The 21,546-nt window shown below is 35.4% G+C and overlaps 2 protein-coding genes across 12 annotated transcripts in view; one reads left to right on the forward strand and one right to left on the reverse strand.

Annotated features, from left to right (window-relative positions):
• Nucleotides 1-11,736, reverse strand: part of LOC144970546 (arylsulfatase B-like) — a 62,869-nt gene extending 51,133 nt beyond the window's left edge. Inside the window, exon 1 of one of the 10 annotated variants that reach the window (XM_078910304.1) lies at nt 11,715-11,736. The gene's annotated coding sequence lies outside the window, so the exon portion shown is untranslated. Of the gene's footprint in view, nt 1-5,412; nt 5,517-5,594; nt 5,638-5,663; nt 5,688-5,735; nt 5,916-8,796; nt 8,930-9,487; nt 9,756-9,889; nt 9,946-10,004; nt 10,214-10,376; nt 10,408-11,714 lie in introns of those variants that run through there. The other 9 variants (XM_078910299.1, XM_078910303.1, XM_078910297.1 and 6 more) reach the window with 9 other exon arrangements.
• Nucleotides 11,737-21,175: 9,439 nt separating this feature from the next.
• Nucleotides 21,176-21,546, forward strand: part of LOC144970548 (arylsulfatase B-like) — a 33,401-nt gene continuing 33,030 nt past the window's right edge. The window contains exon 1 of one of the 2 annotated variants that reach the window (XM_078910307.1): nt 21,176-21,224. The gene's annotated coding sequence lies outside the window, so the exon portion shown is untranslated. Of the gene's footprint in view, nt 21,332-21,546 lie in introns of both variants that reach the window. The other variant, XM_078910306.1, reaches the window with a different exon arrangement.

The raw sequence follows: 21,546 nt of genomic DNA on the forward strand, positions 1-21,546 counted from the left end.
GAAATCTATCAGCTGTGGTGTAGGTGTTGTACACAAGTGAGAAGGGATCTGAGAGTATTCCAAGTTTACAGACGTTATCATTGCTTTGATTTGCATCAACTGGTCTGGTCATTTTAACTGAAATAAATAATCATCATATTTCAGTTTAATCCAAAATGGATGCAAAGTTGATGATTAATGTCATTACTGCTAAGGACCTTTTCAGGTCATCTCGTATAAGCAAGCCTTTGGATAAAACCCTGCTTGACATTCGAGCACGTAAAGGTTTACTCACTAAGGAGGATGTGATAGATAAGACAAGTAATGGTGACATGTTAGAGCCTTTTGATTTTTCGGTTCCCGAATCATGCGTTTTTGAGAAACCAGTCGAACATGACCCTGGTACCTCTCGCGACAGCTCCCGAAAACAAAATGGATTCGAATGATAATGTGTCTGGTGCTGGAGACAGACGAAGGGGACTGTCTGCGCAGCAGACCCCAACTAAAGCTGCAGGTTCGCATCCTGAACATGACGCTACTAGCAATCCTCAAGGAGGTGCTAGTGATGTTACGAACCCTACATTTTGTGACGATGCGAAGCGCACCATTCGTAATGCGTGGCACGATCAGCCTATCGAAAACCATTACCCAACATCCTTTTTGGCATCCGACCGGGAGCGGGTTCCTTTCGTTCATGAAGCTAAATTTTGTCAAAATTACATGGACAAGGTGCCTTACTCTGAATGTCCAGAACCTATAACTCACATTGGACCCACCCTCTCAAGATTTCTCAAACAAGGGTTTCACATCAATGGGCCCGCAAAGAGAGGATTGTGGATATGCGAGAGACAAAGTAAGGCGAACCCGCCGGCTACCACGAAGAACACCATCTATGAGAAGAACCTTAGAACAGGAGGATACTCTAATTGAGACAGGCATGCACAGGGAAAGACGAGGATAGAGGGATGAGACTAGTTACATGCATTCCTACGAGGCCCCACCTGCGGATCGCAATTCCGCGGATCATTATAGAGATATGAGCAGTGGAGACCCACTTACGCCACCCCCGTCCAAGGTACAGCTGCCTAAATATATCTCTTTCAATGGGACAAAAAGATGGGATACGTTTGAATATAATTTTCAGAACTTTCTGATTTATCATAACATTCAACACCTCCGTGACCAACTATTTTTCCTGGGCCTAGCCCTGGAAGGAAAAGCAGCGGATTATCACTCACGGATCTATCAGTCGATAGTCTTTACAGACGTACGAGATGCATATGACACCCTGAGAAATAGATTTGGTGGTCAGCAGCTATAACATGCAACTCTGATACAATTCAACAGCACTACGCAGGCTGAAAAATAAGATGTCTTAGACTATGTTGACAAGCTATGGGAGTTGGCACTGCAGGCATTTCCTGGACAGTTCCCCCCCACCCCCCCCGCAATTTAGAGTCCCAAGTGGTAGCCCATTTTATAACAGGATTATATGACGTGAAGGCAGCCCAATATATTGCATGTCAGGAGTGCACCACGATGGACCAAGCCCTGAGAACATATAAGCTTTTAAAAAACTCTCAGCAAGTTGGTTGGCGTGCACGAAAGGATAGACCAAGTACTGGAAACACAGTGCGGTTCAGTGAGCCCTCTATCGAAGCGGTGAATGTGTAAGATGAAGAATCTGGGTCAGAATCTGAGGAATTGGAAGACTATAGCCAAATTAGAGCTTGACTCGCAACACGAGCATTAAGACAGCTGGTATACAGCAGAGGACTGAGACGAGTGTTGAGGCAATGTTCAAAAAGATGTTATCAATGCATGAGCAAACCCAAAGTAAATTAGACACTCTCATTTCACTCCAAAGTCAAGTCTTGGAAGTTATGCAAAGAGGCGCTCGATGTGCCCCACCAAGATCCCGCTCCAATTCCCCATCATCTAATGTCTGTTTTTCATGTGGAGGTCAAGACCACTATGCTAGAGACTGCTCCATGAAAGATCGCCCAAAGGAAGACAAGGCGCCAAACGGGCAGGGATCAGTTTCAGCCCGGAATTGATCCCAGTTCAAACAAGGGCAATTAAAGAGGACCCAGTTTTTGAGGCACAACACAGATATAAGACTATGAGCAATTTGTGCCCCTATTCTTCTGACTGTACTAATTTTATGAAACATGAAGAAACTGAGGGAAACCTTGCCCAGCAGACCAACAACGGAAGCCACAATGTATATCGGTCTAGCCAAGATCCAAAACAGATTGTAAAACCTTATTTTGATGAAGAATGTATCTGTATTGCAAGGTTACAGTCAGAATCTGCCCTTTAAGTACAATGTACAATTGAAAACGTCCCTGAACAAGCAGTGGTGGATACCGCAGCAGATGTTACCATCATCTCTGAAAACACCGATAACAAAATGCTACCCACCCCCACTTGTACGAAGTCCATGAAGTTGTTTGCAGCAGGTAAAGATCAAAGCTTCTCTGCAAAATTATTGGGGCTACTACACTTGCGATTGGGGGAGATTCATCTGCTAACTCATATCTATGTTGCTCCCATTTTCGACCCAATGCTATTAGGAATAGACCTGCTGAGGAAATTAAGGGCAAAGATTGATGTGGAAAAACAACAATTATTTTGTCAAAATCAAATTATTCCTCTTGCAACAAATTCAACTGAAAATGTAACTCTCAAGTGTGACATTGCACAAACAGGTTTACCAGTGGATGATGGAGACCGAACAACTATCAAGATTGCCATTCCGCACAAATTGATCATACCAGCCCAGTCAGAAGTAATCACTAATGTTGAGTTAGACTATCTGCCCAATTCACCATTTATGTACCTGGAACCATATAGAAATCTGCCAATTTCTGTGGGCCATACCCTGCACGTAACCAAACCAATTGTTACAGTGTGCTTGATCAACACAGGTGATGAATGCTTCCTCAAAAAAGGGACGGAAATAGGACAGCTGCTTCCCCTGGAAGCAAGAGATATAATTGAGGATGACGAATATGTCTGGCTGAATGTAACAGAAGTGGACGAACTCAGCAACCCCACGACAAAAAACGGAGGGGGAATGCTCCATATCAAGCACTTCCTGCCAGCCGATCCAACTACCAGACAAACTTATAGATCTCTGGCAGAGAGTTACGTCCATTCTGGGAGATGAGAGACTAGGTAAAGTTGAACAATGTGGGAATATCAAGCAATGCAACACCACATTGATACAGGAGATGCAAAGCCAATTAAACTAGGCTTGCGACGTACCCCCGTTCACTTTACCAAAGAAGAAGATGAAATGTTAGACAAGATGCTTAAAAGCAGGGGTAATACAACCCTCAACCTGGAGCTGGGCTGCTGCAACGGCACTATTGGTACGGAAGACAGATCTGTGTGTGCATCAAATTCAGGACATTTAAGAATGTTACTTACTAAGAAGAATGTTTTCCCCATACCTTGCATGCCAGAATGCATCGATGCGTAAGAAGGTAAAATTGGTATTCAAAGCTGGATTCCAATTTGGCTTATTGGTAGATCCCCAGTTCATGAAGATTTCTAGCACAAAGCAACTTTCCGTACATACCAAGGACGCTTGAGTTTAATAAACTCCCTTTGAACTGTTCAATTACCCTAAGACATATTCTAGAATAATCATCAAGTGCTGAGAGGGTTAAACCAGAAAAGGGTAATAACCTTCCTCGATGATACCCTTGTCCTTGGAAAATATTTTGACGATCGTCTTTCAAACTTAAAACATCTCAGCTCCATGCCCAACAGATAAGACTGGTAGACGCTGCACAATAATATTATACAATAAGCCAGAATCTCTTCTTACTTCAAGATGACCACTTTAGACGAATGAAGTGATGGAGAATAAACCTGCTGAAATTGCCACTTCAAGAGATTTTGAAATTGTGTGTAAGCATATCCAGTACATGACATCAAGAAGCATGAAATAGCAAATAGAGTGAGATCACAAGTCATATATATATATATATCTTCTTGCCACCCTCAAGTGATGTCAATGTGTTACTTAAGGCTGCTCACTGTGGTTAAAATATAAAAGTAAATATGAGAGACCAGGACCTAACAACTCTAATCCATTTGGGATACCCACGACATAAGTTGAGAATGGCATTCTATGGCCCTTAACAAAGATGCAAAATAAACTCTCACAAATCAGATCACTTCAATCACCACCACAGTGTAAGTAATGACATGAGCAGCAGTTAAGAATTCTTATTCAGGTCAATTATTTCCTTGATAATAATTTCAAATCAAGGAATAAACTAGACATGGCATGGGTAGCCTCCTTAAAGGCACAAGACCTGAACCACCGCTCTCTGACTAGTGAAAAATGGTCAAAAAGAGCGAGAGAAAAAAAATGGTGACATTATGAAGCTACATACCTAGGAAGAATATGTAATACTAATTGCTTCCGTCATCTGCAGTACAGTCAATGATAGATAGATTTTACAACAAAGGATGTGAGCTTATGCCTAAACCCATAAAAGAAGAGGGGTAATTATTGGCGAAATGTTAAAAATTATGTTTAAAGCAAGCTCACAAGACTGCTAGGAAACCATTGAAGACAGAGTTGAAAAGATGAAATTAGACTATGGAATTAGAAGAGGCAACAAAGTGCACTTCGAAGAAAGAAAAAAAATTATAACTGAATGCAATCCTGATCGGTCCTGCCAGCATCATTGCAGATTTAATCTTCGGTGCAGTGTTATGTGTAAAAAAACAGACACAAGCTTTAAGAAGAAAGGTCAACCAAGAAGCCTCCAACTCTGTCATGACTCATTTCTGTTGCTATGTACAAAAAGACAAACCCCAGACCGTGGAAAGGAACAACAAAGTATGTATGACTGTCTGGAGCAACATCACGGTCTGTATCAACTGAGCAGAATAGCAACGAGTCGATGCCACCACTGTCAACATGGTAGTGACAGTGATGAAGGGGTTCAATTCCAAAGAAAATGCCAGAGAGGTTCAGCCTGATGATACTGGACTGGAACCAAAGGCTGAAGGAGAAGGGGTAGAAGTGACACTTTCACCTCGCCATCAAAGGGTAGAGGTTTCACCTCTCCACCAAGAAACTTCTCACATCATGATGACCCAAGGGCACAAGGAACTACTAGAGACGACTGGAGCAGACAGGGATATGTCATCATATGTCCTCTACATATATGGAGAACGTCCACTTCGGTGGAGACTTTTTCTGAACTTTTCCCTTTATTTTGCACATCGTGAACGAGATTGGGAAATCCGTTCACGACAACGTCAACAATTGATATTATTTACTGTTGTAGCGTGTTGAATCCATAGAAGTGCTATCAGAACAATAATAATTGTTATAATTATTCCTCACATTCATGAATTTGGTATGCTTTCTGTTAATGCTATGCGTTTAGGTAAAATACTCACAACATCAGCCAGCCGGACATGTAACGGATCCACACACACACAAAACTACGAGTAACGTTCAACGTTTATTAACCGATTGATATAATTTAGTGAGAACTAATCACCAAAATGGCTGTCTAAAACAAAGGTAACAAAGAGCTGAGTGACATCAATTTCGTTCCATCTATAAAATATTATTATACCTATCCTGCTTTAAAAAAAAAAGATAATGCACGCAGTTGTAGCTGGTGTAAAATGAAGTGAATACAAACCATAGCCGCAATTAAATGAAAAATACAAGGTACACACGTAATAATATGTATATATAATATCATTCAATTTACTGTGTTGTTGTTGATCGGCTGCTTGATAAAGTGAAACGCACAACTGAACAAACGCATTTGCCTTCGACGGATTACCATTCATAATGCAGGGTTATTCGGTCTGATTCGTCAAATTTCAAAAGAGCCATGACTGAGAACGCTATTATAAGGCTACACACCTGCCATCAAACACATCGAACTAAAATTAAAGGAAATTCTATTTAACTGTAATCACGGGCGGGAGATTTCAGTGAATCTCATCCAGTTAGTTTTTTACAGTAATTTATTATAATATTAACAACCCGTATATTTTTATAAGTGTGTAAGTGCACACTATTAACACTATTAACTATTAATCTGTCGTACACCTCAAAAAAAAAAAAAACAACTCTTATTTTAAAATTTGGCCAGAAAACTCGTCCTTCAAATATTGATCGATTAAAACGAAACTCATCTTGGCAAAAACTCTTAAGCATGAGACTTCACAAAGTCCCAGGTTTGAGAGTTATTGTCATGATGAGGGTAATTTAAATCGGTTGATATTTGAAGGGCGAGTTTTCTGGCCAAATTTTAAATACGAGCTGTTGTTCCAGAGTAGGGTAGTAAACAGGTCAAAACTCAAGTATCTAGTATATTGTTACATCATTCATGTCAATGGATAGAACGAAGTTGACGTCACTGTAAACGTCTAAGGTTACACATAGTTTTGTGTGTTGGTTGTTCCGCTATAAATAGTGTGCGCCCGGCTTAGACGCTCACAACAATGCCATCCGGAAATATAACGGACCAACACACAAAACTCTGTGTAACCATGAACTTTTATAGTCTGGTTAATACAGTTAAGTGATAATTACTCATAAACGTGAATGGCAAAAGAAACAAAACAAACGAACCAATAACAAAGACCCGAGTGTCGTCAACTTCATTCTATCTATAGAAAGTGCAGCCATGAACTTTTATTGTCTGGTTAATACAGTTTAGTTAGAATTACTCATAAACATGGATGGCAACCCCCCCCCCCCCAAAAAAAAAAAAAAAAAAGAAAACAAAAAAAAACAACAACAAAAAACAAAAAAACAAAACAAAAAACAAAACAAAACAAAAACAAAACAAAACAAAAAAACAACCAATAACAAAGACCCTGAGTGACGTCAGCTTCATTCTATCTATACACCAAAAAGTAATCAAGTTATAAGTTACAAGAGTTCAGTTTTCAAATCGTTTTGATAACCCAGTGTATTATATTATAATATTTTAATAATTCCGTTCAGTTCTGTTGGTTTTTTTTAAAAATAAATATAATATATTATGATGTATCTATATTTAGGCCTATTCACAGGAACCTGTTTCAGCATTTCCATAACTGTCACCTACTTGTTCAATCACACACAATTCACCTGTTAACTGTCGTAATCTACAAAAAAAAAAATATTTTAAAATTTGTCCAGAAAACGTATCCTTCAAATACCCTTCGATGTAAATGACCCTCAAATTGGCGAAAAACTCTCAAAACCTAGGAATAAGGAAGTCTTCCCAAAGTCCCAGGTTTGAGAGCTTTTGACAAGACGAGAGTAATTTGAATCGATATATATTTGAAGGACGAGGCTTCTGGCCACATTTTTAAATGCATGTTTTCCCAGTGCTTTGCAGTCAACTGGCTATATAACAAAAACAAACAAACAAACAAACACACAAAGATTTAATATTCATATATTGATAATTATAATGACGTGCATTGTGATAAAGTGTGTTTGAACAACACTCAAGTGTGTAGATAGCTGAACGACGGTTGACACATCTTAATAATGTTAAACGTTTAACTCCGTTCAAAATGTTATGTTTAGAGAAAATATAATGTATGCATGTCTAGGCATAATTTAAGTAAAACACTTATTACTTCAGCCCACCATATGAAACTTACCAACCCACCAATTTATGTGCAACTATTCGTGTTTATAGAAGGAACGAAGTTGACGTCACTCGGCTCTTTGTAATTATTTTTTGACTCATTGTTAGTGATTAGTTCTCAATAAAATAAATCACCCAGACTATAAACGTTACACGTAGTTTTGTGTGTCGGCATGTTTAATCCAGCTGCCGGATGCTGTATTACATTTTTAAAAATCCATTTTTACAATTCTATTCTAAATACATGCCCAATATTTATAGATAGTTTGGAAACAAATGATTACATTGGCTGAAATGTTGAATACAACTCACGATTGTTTTCTTTTGTACTTGTCTTTTGACGTCATTTTTTGGTCATTGTCAGGCTATAAGGTTACGATGGCTACGGTCAGGGACCCATTGTAAAGCGCTGTGAGCACGTTTAGTAGATATTGCACTAGATATAAAAGCGCAATTTTTAAAAATTATTACCCAAATGTCACTTTGTCTTACATCTTGCTACGTGCTTTTAGCCGGAACTGAAGCATTATGTATAATTACAATTACTCTGACAATTGTCATTGTATTTTCATTACTGTTACCTCACAGATAGATGACACCTAGACGTCTACCCCTACACTGACAGAACACTTTAATAGAATTTGCCAAGAATCTTCATTTCATAATTTATTTTTGTTTTGTTTTGTTTTCTTTTTAAACAAAAAATAGAATTCCCAGTATCAATGAATTAATTGGGCTGATCCTCATTTTATCGATAGTTATTAAACCTGAGATTTCAAAACGTCACAGGTTAAAGATTTTGTAACAAGCTGTTGCCGCGAAGTGTACTAGGAGATCATGACGTGGAATGTTTTAAAGAGGTGATAACATGAAATTGGAGGAATGAATGAATCTAAACATTTGATTGATGAACCTGCAATTATTGTTGAACCATTATTATTAAGCTGTTATTGCTATACTAAATATGTCTGTGGTAAAGAAGAAGAAGAAGAAGAAGAAGAAGAAGAAGAAGAAGAAGAAGAAGAAGAAGAAGAAGAAGAAGAAGAAGAAGAAGAAGAAGAGGAGGAGGAGGAAGAAGAAGATCACCCTTTTTAATTTATACTTAAAGTATAATGTTTTGTCCAAAAATGAAATATTGTGTTTTGTCAGATTTGGCGACTATTTTTTTTCTTACCACATTTGATTCAACTGATTATCCACGGCTAATATTCCACGCCCATCTGTGAATTAATTATATGCATTGTAGTGCGCAAACACATTTTCAAATCATTTGAACAACAGAGTAGCTCATTGATACGGTCTTTGCTTGGTACCCGGAAAGTACCGAGTTCGATCACCCATCACTGCACTGTGTGGCCTGGAGCAAGTCACCTCGCCTGGGCTCAATTTGCGGCGCTGCACTGTGGCTGAACATGTTATTAGGGCTGGGTTTAGACCCAATCGCTACCCCTGTCTGAGGGTGCACAATAAGTCTCGAAGACAGGCCAGGGACGTTTAACACGGAGAAATCTGACGGCCTGTTTATATTTATATCAATATCAAACCAGATTTCAATCCCTTCCTAGTACGGACAAAGGAAGGGCTGTCCGACTCACAACTTTGCATCAAACGCCACCCTTACAATCAAGACCTAAGAGTAGGTTCAGCTAAGGACCGCAGACCGCAGCTGCCACCAAGCAAGGCTTACAACAATAAAAAACAAATAAATATTGTTTTTCCTTTGTTAGTGCCCAATAAACATTTAAAGCATGTAAATACTTACCATACTATTTGAAACAGAATAAATCCGACTTACTTTTTTTTGGTCAAATATAAGTGGAACTGGAACTTATTTTACTAAATACTTATTATCTTATTATCCTTACCAGTAAGGCCGCGGGTAAAGCCCCAATCACTGCCGCGAAGTTTTTATTCTCTGTTGTCTTTTGTCACTTTCCTACTCACTTCATTTCTTGTTTTTGTCCGTAGACAGCTATACTAGCCACTAATATTGCTGTTTACTATAATTTTCATGTAATCATAGGATTTGTACACCCCTATAATTTAATTCAAATTAATAAGGCGATTCTGTGACTGCAGGAGCTAACGACCTATGTTAAACACTTGCCTGGTGTGGAGAATTAAAATATTTAAAAATTCTTAAATTAAAAAGTTCCCTCCACCTTAAATACCACATTACAGTATTATTATATCGTTATCATTAAATCTAACTATATGCCAACCACATACACGGTATAAAATGATAACCACAAACTTGAACAACTTACCAACACACCCACAATGAAATGTGTGTGGTGTGTGTGTTTTAGACAGGAAAGTGTGTAAATAAGTCATGATAACAAAATAAGTGCATTATACTAATAAAACATTTTTTTTACAAACTTAGAATATCGATCGAGTTAGATTGAGTCTCCACAACTTGTAACTTGTCAAAACAGCCCTCTAGTCAGGAATAGATTCATTCCAAATCATTGTGACTATGGTATTCAATTAATATAGTATGCACCTGTCATTGAAAATATACACAATAAAAATTTCAATTTTGAATTGTTTCCAAGTCCGGACGATATAAATCTAGACAATTAAACAATATTATTATAAAAATGTATAAATCCGAATCATTTAGTAACACGAACGAATTGTATAACGCCTATAGCTAATAAATATTCTAATAATTCATTTATCATTAAATCCACATAAAGATCAATTGGATGCCGAGTATAAAATGATAATTATAAAACTTGATCAACTTACAAACACAGGCACAAACAAACTCTCTATGAAATGTGATATTTAGAAAGGCACGCATGTTAATAAGGCATAATAACAAAGGTTGCTTTGTCCTGACAAAACAGTTTTTCTCCCTTTTTTGGATTAAAAAATATACTTCAGATATGTGTTGATTATTATTCCACCCCTCCCATTGGAAAACCCTATCTTTTCTTAGTAAATAGGTAATAGAGTGAATATTGCTATGAACGCTTTGAATAAAATATTTATTAAACGATTTCAGATTATTTTCGCACATTTTATTGGTGTGAAATAAGGTGTAAAAGGCAGCTGATTGGCAATCATAAATAATATTTTGGTGCGCATGAATATAAATCTCTGTAAATGTTGCTGCTCGAAACTCGAGAAATAAATAATAGCGTGAAGTTGAATGTAAGCTTCAATTTGATTACAAAAACAGCATGAATATAAATCCAACGTTTATATTTTTGGGTCAAATTGTCAATCAAGCAGATGGAGAAAGATACACATTATGGTGAATAGAAGTACTAACACCATAAAATCGGTCACAAAATATCTAAGAATCTTAGTTAGAGAGGTAGAATAAACGTATTCTTTCATTTCTTTGTATTTATTTAAATCGTTATGTTTTATCGTGCAATAACACCTACCCATAAGCTCGTGGTGTTATTGGGCACGGTAAAAATAACTCGTTTAATAAATATAAAGAAATGAAAGAACCGTATATGTAATATTGCTCTACAAATTGTAATTTGTCTTAAAGAAAATTCAGATTCGCGACTTCTCGGGTTCGAGACTTTATGGTAAGCTATTAGTTGTGGAGTAATATAAATCGTTCATCTTCAAACCCAAAGAATGTTCAATGTGTGTTTTATCAGTGAACCACGACACAAAACTGTGTCAGTTTTAACCCATAATTATTAATATTAAGTTGTACTGTCGTGCCTTGAAAAAACACGTATTTTAAATTTTGGCCGGAAAATCCATCACTCAAATACCGATAGATTAAAATGACTCTCATAATATTGCCAAAAACTCTCAAACCTGGGACTTAAGTGAAATGGTTGTAGACTTCCGTGAAGTCCCAGGTTTGAGGGTTTTGGACAAGATGAATACCATGTTAATCGATGGATTCTTGAGTGACGAGTTTTCTGGCCAAAATTTAAAAAACGTAACATTTCATAGCAGTACAAAATAATAATATTGGTTACAATTGACACAGTTAATAAATACGTGATCTTTTAATGATCGCGACGGCATAGTTACAATAATACGGGTTTCAATTAGTACAATATAATAATATAAAGATAATATATATTATATGATATGCATATACTTAACTCTTTGAAGGCGCAGTTCTATTTTATCCTGGAATGACATCACAATTTATCCTTTTCACCAAGGTATCAAATAATTAACAGGAATCAAATGAAAGTTTAGATGCATTTCTATCGTAGCCTTCTTGGGGAAAACGGTGACATTTGCTATCATAACGAGATTCAAAAGACGAATAATAAAACCTATTTAAAAAATAAATAAATAAATAAATAAATAAATAAATAAATAAAAGAATTCAATGAAACCAGCAAATCTATAGATAGTATGCGCTTGGCTAAGAAGCTCATAACATTGCCATCCGGAAGCATAACAGACCAACACACAAAACTGTGTGTATCCATGAACGTTTATAGTCGGGTTAATACTGTTCAGTAAGCATTACTCATAAACGCGGATGGCAAAAAACAATAACAAAGACCTGAGTGACGCCATCTTCGAACTATCTATAGATAGTATGCGCTTGGCTAAGAAGCTCATAACATTGCCATCCGGAAGTATAACGGACCAACACAGAAAACTGTGTGTATCCATGAACGTTTATAGTCAGGTTAATACAGTTCAGTGAGCCTTACTCATAAACGCGGATGGCAAAAAACAATAATAAAGACCTGAGTGACGTCATCTTCGAACTATCTATAGGAGAAACAAAGTGGCCGTCAATCTGCTCTTTGTTATTATTTTAGACAGCCTGTCAGTGATTAGTTTTCACTAAATTATATCAATCAGACTTAATACCTTAAAGGTAAGACATCGTGTTGTGTGTTGGTGGTATGTTAAATCTGGCTGGCGGATGTTGTGAGTGCTTAAGTTAATCGCAAATCTTCAATAGATTTCAATCAGATATATATTATATATACCGTAAAGGTTAGACATCGTTTTGTGTGTTGGTATCTTAAATCTGCCTGGCTGATTTTGCAAGTACTTATGTTCAAGGCATAGCTTCATTTCAGTACCGACATTAAATGACAAAAGAATAAATAAATAAATTGAGACGACCTTAAATGTAGCACTTAGTGTCATAACTTGTCATTGTCATGTCTTTATGCATCACTGAATACAATTTGTAACACTTTACTAAATGACAAGTGTCAATGATTATGACCCATATAGGAATTGGGGCAAAGATATATTGAGAATGAATGTGAATGAATGAATTAAAAAGTGAAAATACAAAGCATGCAATTGGGTTCTTAACAAAATAAGCCGAGCTTTCCTCCCGAGTATTTTGACTGTCATTCAATAGAAACAATATGTTAGAGGGAAAATAAAATACGGAACCAATTAAACCAAGCTGTCCTAATTATTAATATGTTTGCGCACTACAATGCATATAATTAATTCACAGATGGGCGTGGAATATTAGCCGTGGATAATCAGTCGAAACAAATGTGGTAAGAAAAAAAATAGTCGCCAAATCTGACAAAACACAATATTTCATTTTTGGACAAAACATTATACTTTAAGTAATAATCAAAAAGGGTGATCTTCTTCTTCTTCTTCTTCTTCTTCTTCTTCTTCTTCTTCTTCTTCTTCTTCTTCTTCTTCTTCTTCTTCTTCTTCTTCTTCTTCTTCTTCTTCTATAGAAATCTCGGGTTTAGGGACCGAGCGACATTGTATTTTAAATGAATTAGACCAAAAAAAAAAAAAAAATAGAAAGAAATAAATTGATGAAGGGTTATTGAAATTATCATAATATAATGACTTTGGAGCTTAAAGTTGTTACTGAATGCACGGTGATACCAAACAATTCTAAATATCAGGGATGTCCGGTAGACGATTCCATAGTTTGAGAGAAAATGAATAGAAATAAAGCAATGTTTGATTTTGATCTTGATGGTGGAGCCTTCATCCACTATTATGCGTGACCTCTTGTCGGCTTGATGGTTTTTAGGATATCAAGGCTCAGGCTTTTTAATCAGTGTTGAAGTGAAATTATATTCAACAGTGGCTATCTAGATGAATCTCACCAATACGTAAAATTGTGTGTAACATTGTAGCATTCTTTCATGTCTTTGAATTTATTGTTTTTATCGCCGCTAATAACAATACTAATGATGCTGCTAATGATGATGATAATATTAATAGTAATAATGATAATAATAATAATAATAATAATAATAATAATAATATATAATATATAATATATGATATGATGATGATGATGATGATGATGATGATGATGATGATATATGATGATGATGATGATGATGATGAATATATAATATATGATAATATAATGAATAATATAAGAATAATAATAATAATAATAATAATAATAAAAAGAATAATAATAATAATAATAATAAAATAATAATAAAATAATAATAATAATAATAATAATAATAATAATAATAATAATAATAATAATAATAAATAATAATAATAAATAATAATAATAATAATAATAATAATAATAATAATAATAATAATAATAATAATGATGATAATAATAATGATGATAATAATAATAATAATAATAATAATAATAATAATAATAATAATAATAATAATAATAATAATAATAATAATAATAATAATAATGTCATTCATGGAAAACTTCAACTTTTTTCCATTCATTTAATTACGCGCCTTGTTTTCCTCAAAGGACAATATGCTGAGTGTTTTGAAACTTCAAATTAGCCCAGATGATTCTATAGATAGTATGCAGATGACGTCACTCAGGCCTTTGTTATTGTTTTTGCCATCCGCGTTTGTGAGTTGTTCTCACTAAACTGTATTAACCAGACTATAAAAGTTCATGGTTACACAGAGTTTGTGTGTTTGTCCGTTATACTTCCGGATGGCAATGTTGTGAACTCCTTGGCCAAGCGCATTCTATCTATAGAAAATTCACCACATTCCCTGGAGAGCAAAGAAAGGTAACAAAAATGTTAAAGAATCCCTGGGCAATGGGAAGCAAAACCTCATCAAGATGATACAGATACTCAAACTTGCCTTTTTTGGGCATATCAATTAACCAGTAGATTTTTTACCAATCAAAACATGGAATTCTTGACACACCCTCACACATGCTCGGACAAACATAGTTTGTTGTTTATAAACAGTTACGTGAATGGAATCGACCTCTCTCTCTGATTATTGTTATTGTTTTTATACCACCAAATGGGTGACTAGTTATCACACGATTTTCTCGATCAGATTATGAACGCTTAAATTTGTAGATAGAATGCGCTTGGCCAAGGAGTTCACAACATTGCCATCCGGAAGTAGAACGGACCAACACACAAACTCTGTGTAACCATGAACTTTTAAAGTCTGGTTAATACAGTTTAGTTAGAACAACTCACAAACGCGGATGGCAAAAACAATAACAAAGGCCTGAGTGACGTCATCTGCATACTATCTATACATAGGTTTTGTGTGTTGGTTCTACTGATCAAGCGGTAGAACATTGGGTATTTTACTTAAACACATCGATAGTAAAACCTGTGTAGTTTGCTGTGTCTACCAATCACTGCCATTGTTTACATTATGAGGATTGTCCGAGAGGTGTGGTTATCTACCTGTCCATAGACATGACACCCTTGAAAACTGTTTTCTAGTGACTGAATGTGGAAGGATTGCGCAGGACAGAAGCTTGTTTCGGTTGGAAGTTGCGGAAGCCACGTCCAGGAGGAATAAGCCATGTGATGATGATGATACTATAGAGATTAATAGACTGATAAAATTGCTAAAATAGATTGAAGGCAGTCGAGGCGTCCCAGTCCGATGAAAGAGATGTGAATGGCTCATACGTCAGTAAACAAATAGACTATGTGGTCTTGTGGTATGACACTCGCTTTCGGATCGGAAGGTCCTGGGTTCGAGCTTCGCTCGGCGCATAGTTGAGTCCTTGGAAAAGGCTCTTTACTCACAGTCTCTCACCGTACTCAGGTGTAAAATGAGTACCTGACGGTTAACAGCATTGTCTCTGTCGGAATAAAATTGTAATATCGCCCAACAGTCGTCATTTCTCGTTCTACTCATTAAATATTGCTGTTGGTCAAGGACCCTTTGTAAAGCGCCTTGAGCACGTTTAGTGGATATTGCGCTATATTTTCATTTATTTTATTTTATAGAATGGATAAAGGAAATTCTATTTTTGGCTAATTTACCTGAAGGTCTAAATGGGCCTTTAGAGGCGGAGTTTATCCCGGTTTATAAAGCGTGAAACGGACAATATCAATTAACCATCAAAACGTGGATTTTGTGACACATCTTGACACGTGCTCGGACAAACATAGTTGGTTGTACATAAACAATAATGTGAATGAAATCGACTTCTCTCTGATCATTATTATTGTTTTTATAGATAGTATGCAGATGACGTCACTCAGGCCTTTGTTATTGTTTTTGCCATCCGCGTTTGTGAGTTATTCTCACTAACTGTATTAACCAGACTATAAAGTTCATGGTTACACAGATGTGTGTTGGTCCGTTATACTTCCGGATGGCAATGTTGTGAACTTCTTATCCAAGTGCATACTATCTATACCGCCAGATGGGTAACTAGTTATCACACGATTTTCTCGATCGTAATATCATAAAAGTTTTAAGTTTACACAAAATTTCCTGTGTTGGTTCTATTGATCAAGCGATTGAACAGTTGGTATTTTACTTAAACACATACTATCTATAGTAAAATCTTTGTAGCTCTTTATGTTTAGCAGTCACTGCCATTGTTTTCATTTGACGACTCTCCGAGAGGCGTGGTTATCTAGGTGTTTATTTCCTGAAACCCTTTAAATAGGAGACTGAACGACAGGTCCTTGGTAAAAGCGCTTTACTCACTCGTCTATGGGAAACTACTTTCCGCCTGATCTAACAGACCCAGCTACCCAAGCAGTGCTGAGTGGGCAGGGGGCGTCAAAAAATATAATCTCGAATTCACTCAGGATCGATCTCATTACCTTTGCGTGTGAAGTGAGTGTTCTACTAACTGATCTATCAGGACTCCCCAATGGTATCAACATTATTTTTCATAACATAGAATGTAAGGGCTAACCCACACCGGAGACTGACTCCGACGTTCCGGCACCGTCCTCTGCCGTCTTCCGGATAAAGGCGTCGGGCACGGACAAAATACTAAGACTAAAGAGAAGAGCTGCTATACCTACTCATATCAAGCTCGAAAAAAAGAACGGCAGAGAACGTCGGGTGCTGGGTATGGGTAGGTCTAGCGGTTCTTCTCATTATTCTTAGTATTTTGTCCGTTCCGTCTTTATCCGGAAAACGGCAGTGGCGGATCGTCGAAGTAAGTCTTCGGTGTGGGTTAGTCCTTAGTCTGAAAGCCTGGCCGGTCACTGTGTTGACTCTGATTGAAAAAATAAATATATTTATCGCGCCTTACCGGCGTGTCTCTTCCGACATTGCTGTTTATCAGCTTGCGACCTCTTGATAAAGCGCTTTGTGCACGTTTAGTCGATATTGTACGGAGTAAAAGTTCACTTTTTTCTGCTCTTTAGAAATACTGTATTTTAATTAGTTTTTAGAACCGTTACCCGCTGGAAGAAGATTGTACGGAGTAAAAGTTCACTTTTGACTGGCTGTTTTCCCCCGTTGTTTGGTTGTTTTATTTTCTTCTGCTCTATAGAAATGATATATTTTTATTCATTTTTTAGAACCGTAGCCCGCTGCACTGGAAGAGGATTTACTATGGTTGAAAATGATAGCCAATCCGTGTTTGCAAATAAAGGGAAACAACCGTGAATATAATTTGTTACACTAGTCACGTCGAACGATTATCGAAACTGACCGAGCAGAGATTACAAAACCGCAAACTTTAAGTGTTTATTGCTGTTCTACCATATTTAGAACTATTTTAAAGCACGCTTTTTAACGGTGGCTCAAAGTGCTATTTTGCCGTACTCTGATAAAACACGTTTTAAAAAATTGAGTCAGTAAACTCTCCTTCAAATTTGGATCGATTATCATGTCAAAAGCTCTCAAGAAGTCGGGGAGAGCGGCTCAAGATAGACATAGAGTTTGAAACCACACTTCTTTTGGAGTAGTGGATAGCTCATATACGGTAGAGTCACGCTCTCCCGGCCAGGCGGAGTTGTCGAACCAGCAACGTCGCGGGTTCGAGCTCCTATCGCCGCCGCGAAAGTTTTATTCTATATTGTCTTCTGTCACTTTTCTACTCACTTCATTTTTTGTTATTATCAACATAAGTGCCAGATCCACTCACTAATTCGTTCATGTCCTATGCTTGACAGTTTTTGATAAAACGAGTGTCGATTTTTGAAGGATAAGTTTCCTGGCCCAAATTTTTTATACGTGAATTTTCAGAATATAAAAGTTTATGAATGCGGTATTAATTTACTCCTGTTTAGTATTTTTTGTTTTTTTTTTTTTTTTTGAGAATGAATCCGGCAATTCCCTTTTCTCAGCAAGGATTTATGCTAAGGACATCTCAAACCATGTCTAAGATGAAGGGAGATTCTAAGAGAGAGAGAGAGAGAGAGAGAGAGAGAGAGAGAGAGAGAGAGAGAGAGAGAGAGAGAGAGAGAGAGAGAAGAGAGAAGAGAGAGAGAGGAGGAGGGGAGAGGAGAGAGAGAGAGAGAGAGAGAGAGAGAGAGAGAGAGAGAGAGAGAGAGAGAGAGAGAGAGAGAGAGAGAGCACATTTGATCAGCACTGTCCTGTGTGACTGACCGGGAGTTTTCTTACTTTCACACCAGGTGTGCCAGTTTGACATTCCTAATGCCAAATCCAAATTTAACATCGTTTGAACTCCTTTAGCACATGAATTAAAAGAAGAATTGAAAGTTGTTGTTTTTTAAAATTTATGTATCTACTTATTTTATTTTGTATATCTCTTGATTATTTTTTAAATTTTCCAATGATTCATTGACTTACGTATTTATAAATCCGTCTATTTAGTTACACATTGTTCGTGAATTTCTTATTTTTATTTATCTAGATCTGTTGGATTCTTTAAACTTCCATTACCATTGTACGTTTATAGATTGCATAAAATCATAAACAAATAAATAAGATAAATAACTAGATATATTATAAACTACTAGTATTAATTTCTAAAAATAAAATCATCACAAATGACATTAAATGAATTTTGAGATAAAACTTTTAATGTGATAGTAATGTGTCGATACCGACGAGTACTATTTTTTTTGCAGGTCAGATACCCCAAATTGTTATAGGCTCATTGTTGTAATGTGAATAATCTAAAACAAAAGAAAAATAGTGTCCATTACAGCCATGTTAATCAAGCCCATAATTGCGTTTGGTCAGCAGACCTGCTAGTATGTGTACGTAGGTAATTACAGTATTTTTGTAACCAAATACTTCAGACATTCATTAATTCCTCACAAACAGGTACACTGTCTGAGATCAACTTGGTATGTTTTACAAAAACTATCTGGCCGACAGGACACGGCCGTTACCATTTGACGTCATACTTATGATTTCACCCGTGATAGTAACAAGTAACCATCAATCATCTGGATATGCTGACCTCCGTACTAAACTACAGGATGATAATTCGACTATCAACATCCTGGTGTCTTTTTTATAATTATTTTCTATTCATCATCATCATCATCATCATCATCATCATCATCATCATCATCATCATCATCATCATCATCATCATCATCATCATCATCATCATCATCTGTTATTATTATATTATTATTGTTATTATTATTATTTTATTTTATTGTTATTGATTATTATTATTATTATTATTATTATTATTATTATTATTATTATTATTATTATTATTATTATTATTATTATTATTATTATTATTATAATTATATTATTATTATTATTATTATTATTATTATTATTATTATTATTATATTATTATTATAATTACTATTATATTATTATTATTATTATTATTATTATTATTATTATTATTATTATTATTATTATAATATTGATAATAATGATGATGATAATAATAATGATAATAATAATAATAATAATAATAATAATATAATAATTATAATAATAATAATAATAATAATAATAATAATAATAATAATAATAATAATAATAATAATTATTATTATTATTATTATTATTATTATTATTATTATTATTATTATTATTATTATTATATTATTATTATTATTATTATCTTAAATAATAAAGATAATATTAAAATCATGTTATCAGCGTCGTCTTTATTATTATGATGATATCATCATTATGACCATCATCAACTTTATTACAATCATCAATAAATTACAGTAATATATAATAATAATAATAATAATAATAATAATAATAATAATAATAATAATAATAATAATAATAATAATGATAATAATAATAATAATAATAATAATAATAATAATAATAATAATAATAATAATGCTTGGCTAAGAAGCTTACAACATTGCCATCCAGAAGTATAACGCACCAACCCATAAAACCATGTTGAACCTTGAACTTTTGTAGTCTGGTTAATACAGTTTAGTGAGAATTACTCACAACATTGATGGAAAAGAACAATAACAAAGGCCTGAGTGACGTCATCTTCGTTCTATTTATTGTGAATTCATTTTTAAGGGTTCAGTTCATCCCGTTATGTAAACGTCTTAAGATAATAATAATAATAATAATAATAATAATAATAATAATAATAATAATAATAATAATAATAATAATAATAATAATAATAATAATAATAATAATAATATTAAATAAATCTTTATTGTCCTAAAAAAAGTGGCAATTAGTCATTTTGTTACACAATTTTAACGATACAACATTGACATAGACACACTCACACAGATGCACACTAGTAACATAGTAGTCATCGAAAAAAAACCCCAAAAAAACGGGCATCAACAACAACATCATCATCATCATCATCATCATCATCATCATCATCATCATCACAACAACCTTCCTAATATTTTCGTTACAATCCTTCACTTTCACCAGTCCCCAATAACACCATTCACCATCTTCATCATCCTCCATATTATATTATTCTTGTAACAAGCTAAGAAAGGGAAATCCTGTGGTCCTCCTCTCTCTCCCTCCCTCTCTCTCTCTCTCTCTCTCTCTCTCTCTCTCTCTCTCTCTCTCTCCTTCTCTCTTCCTTTCTCTCTCTCTCTATCTATCTATCTCTCTCTCCTTTCTCTCTCTCTCCTTTCTCTCTCTCTCTATCTCTCTCTCTCTTCTTTCTCTCTCTCTCTCTCTCTCTCTCTCTCTCTCTCTCTCTCTCTCTCTCTGTGTGTGTGTGTGTGTGTGTGTGTGTGTTCTTTCACGCCTATGCCAGAAATAGTAATATCTTCACATTATATACATAACTTGCAATTTTGTTACAGTAAAGTTACATAAAACAAGATAATGAGATTTGCACATCCAAAGTAAGATAAGATATGATAAAAGTTTTAAATAATATGCGTTGTGAAGTAACTGATCCGTGACCATCTGATGTTCGTTCACCTGTACATGTGTGTATGGTATTCCCGCTATAACATTATAATTGTGTCATCATCAGCAAAACGGATACAAGGACAACTCTTGGTTTGTATTTATATTAGGTGGTGGTTTATACTAAATAGATAGATATATTAAAAGTCACACGGTTTACAACGTTTAAAATATAATACAGTTTTATTCACCGAAAACAGGTAAATCATTCGTTGTAATGTAAATATCCTTTTTTGGTACTTTTCTTCGTAAAATACGCTTCAACTGTCGCAACGTCACTTCCCTCGTAATGACGCATGGTAACTTAGTAACTGGCTCTAAACTATCGGAACAATGGCGGACGACCTTATGAAATATCTCTCGACTTGCATAGAAGCGTATCCAGAGGGGGGAAAAAAAACAGTATAAATCTGAT

This window comes from Berghia stephanieae, chromosome 4 (genome assembly GCF_034508935.2).
Source record: "Berghia stephanieae isolate SIO BIC M18660-M18661 chromosome 4, UCSD_Bste_1.3, whole genome shotgun sequence".
Classification (NCBI taxonomy): Eukaryota; Metazoa; Mollusca; class Gastropoda; order Nudibranchia; family Aeolidiidae; genus Berghia; species Berghia stephanieae.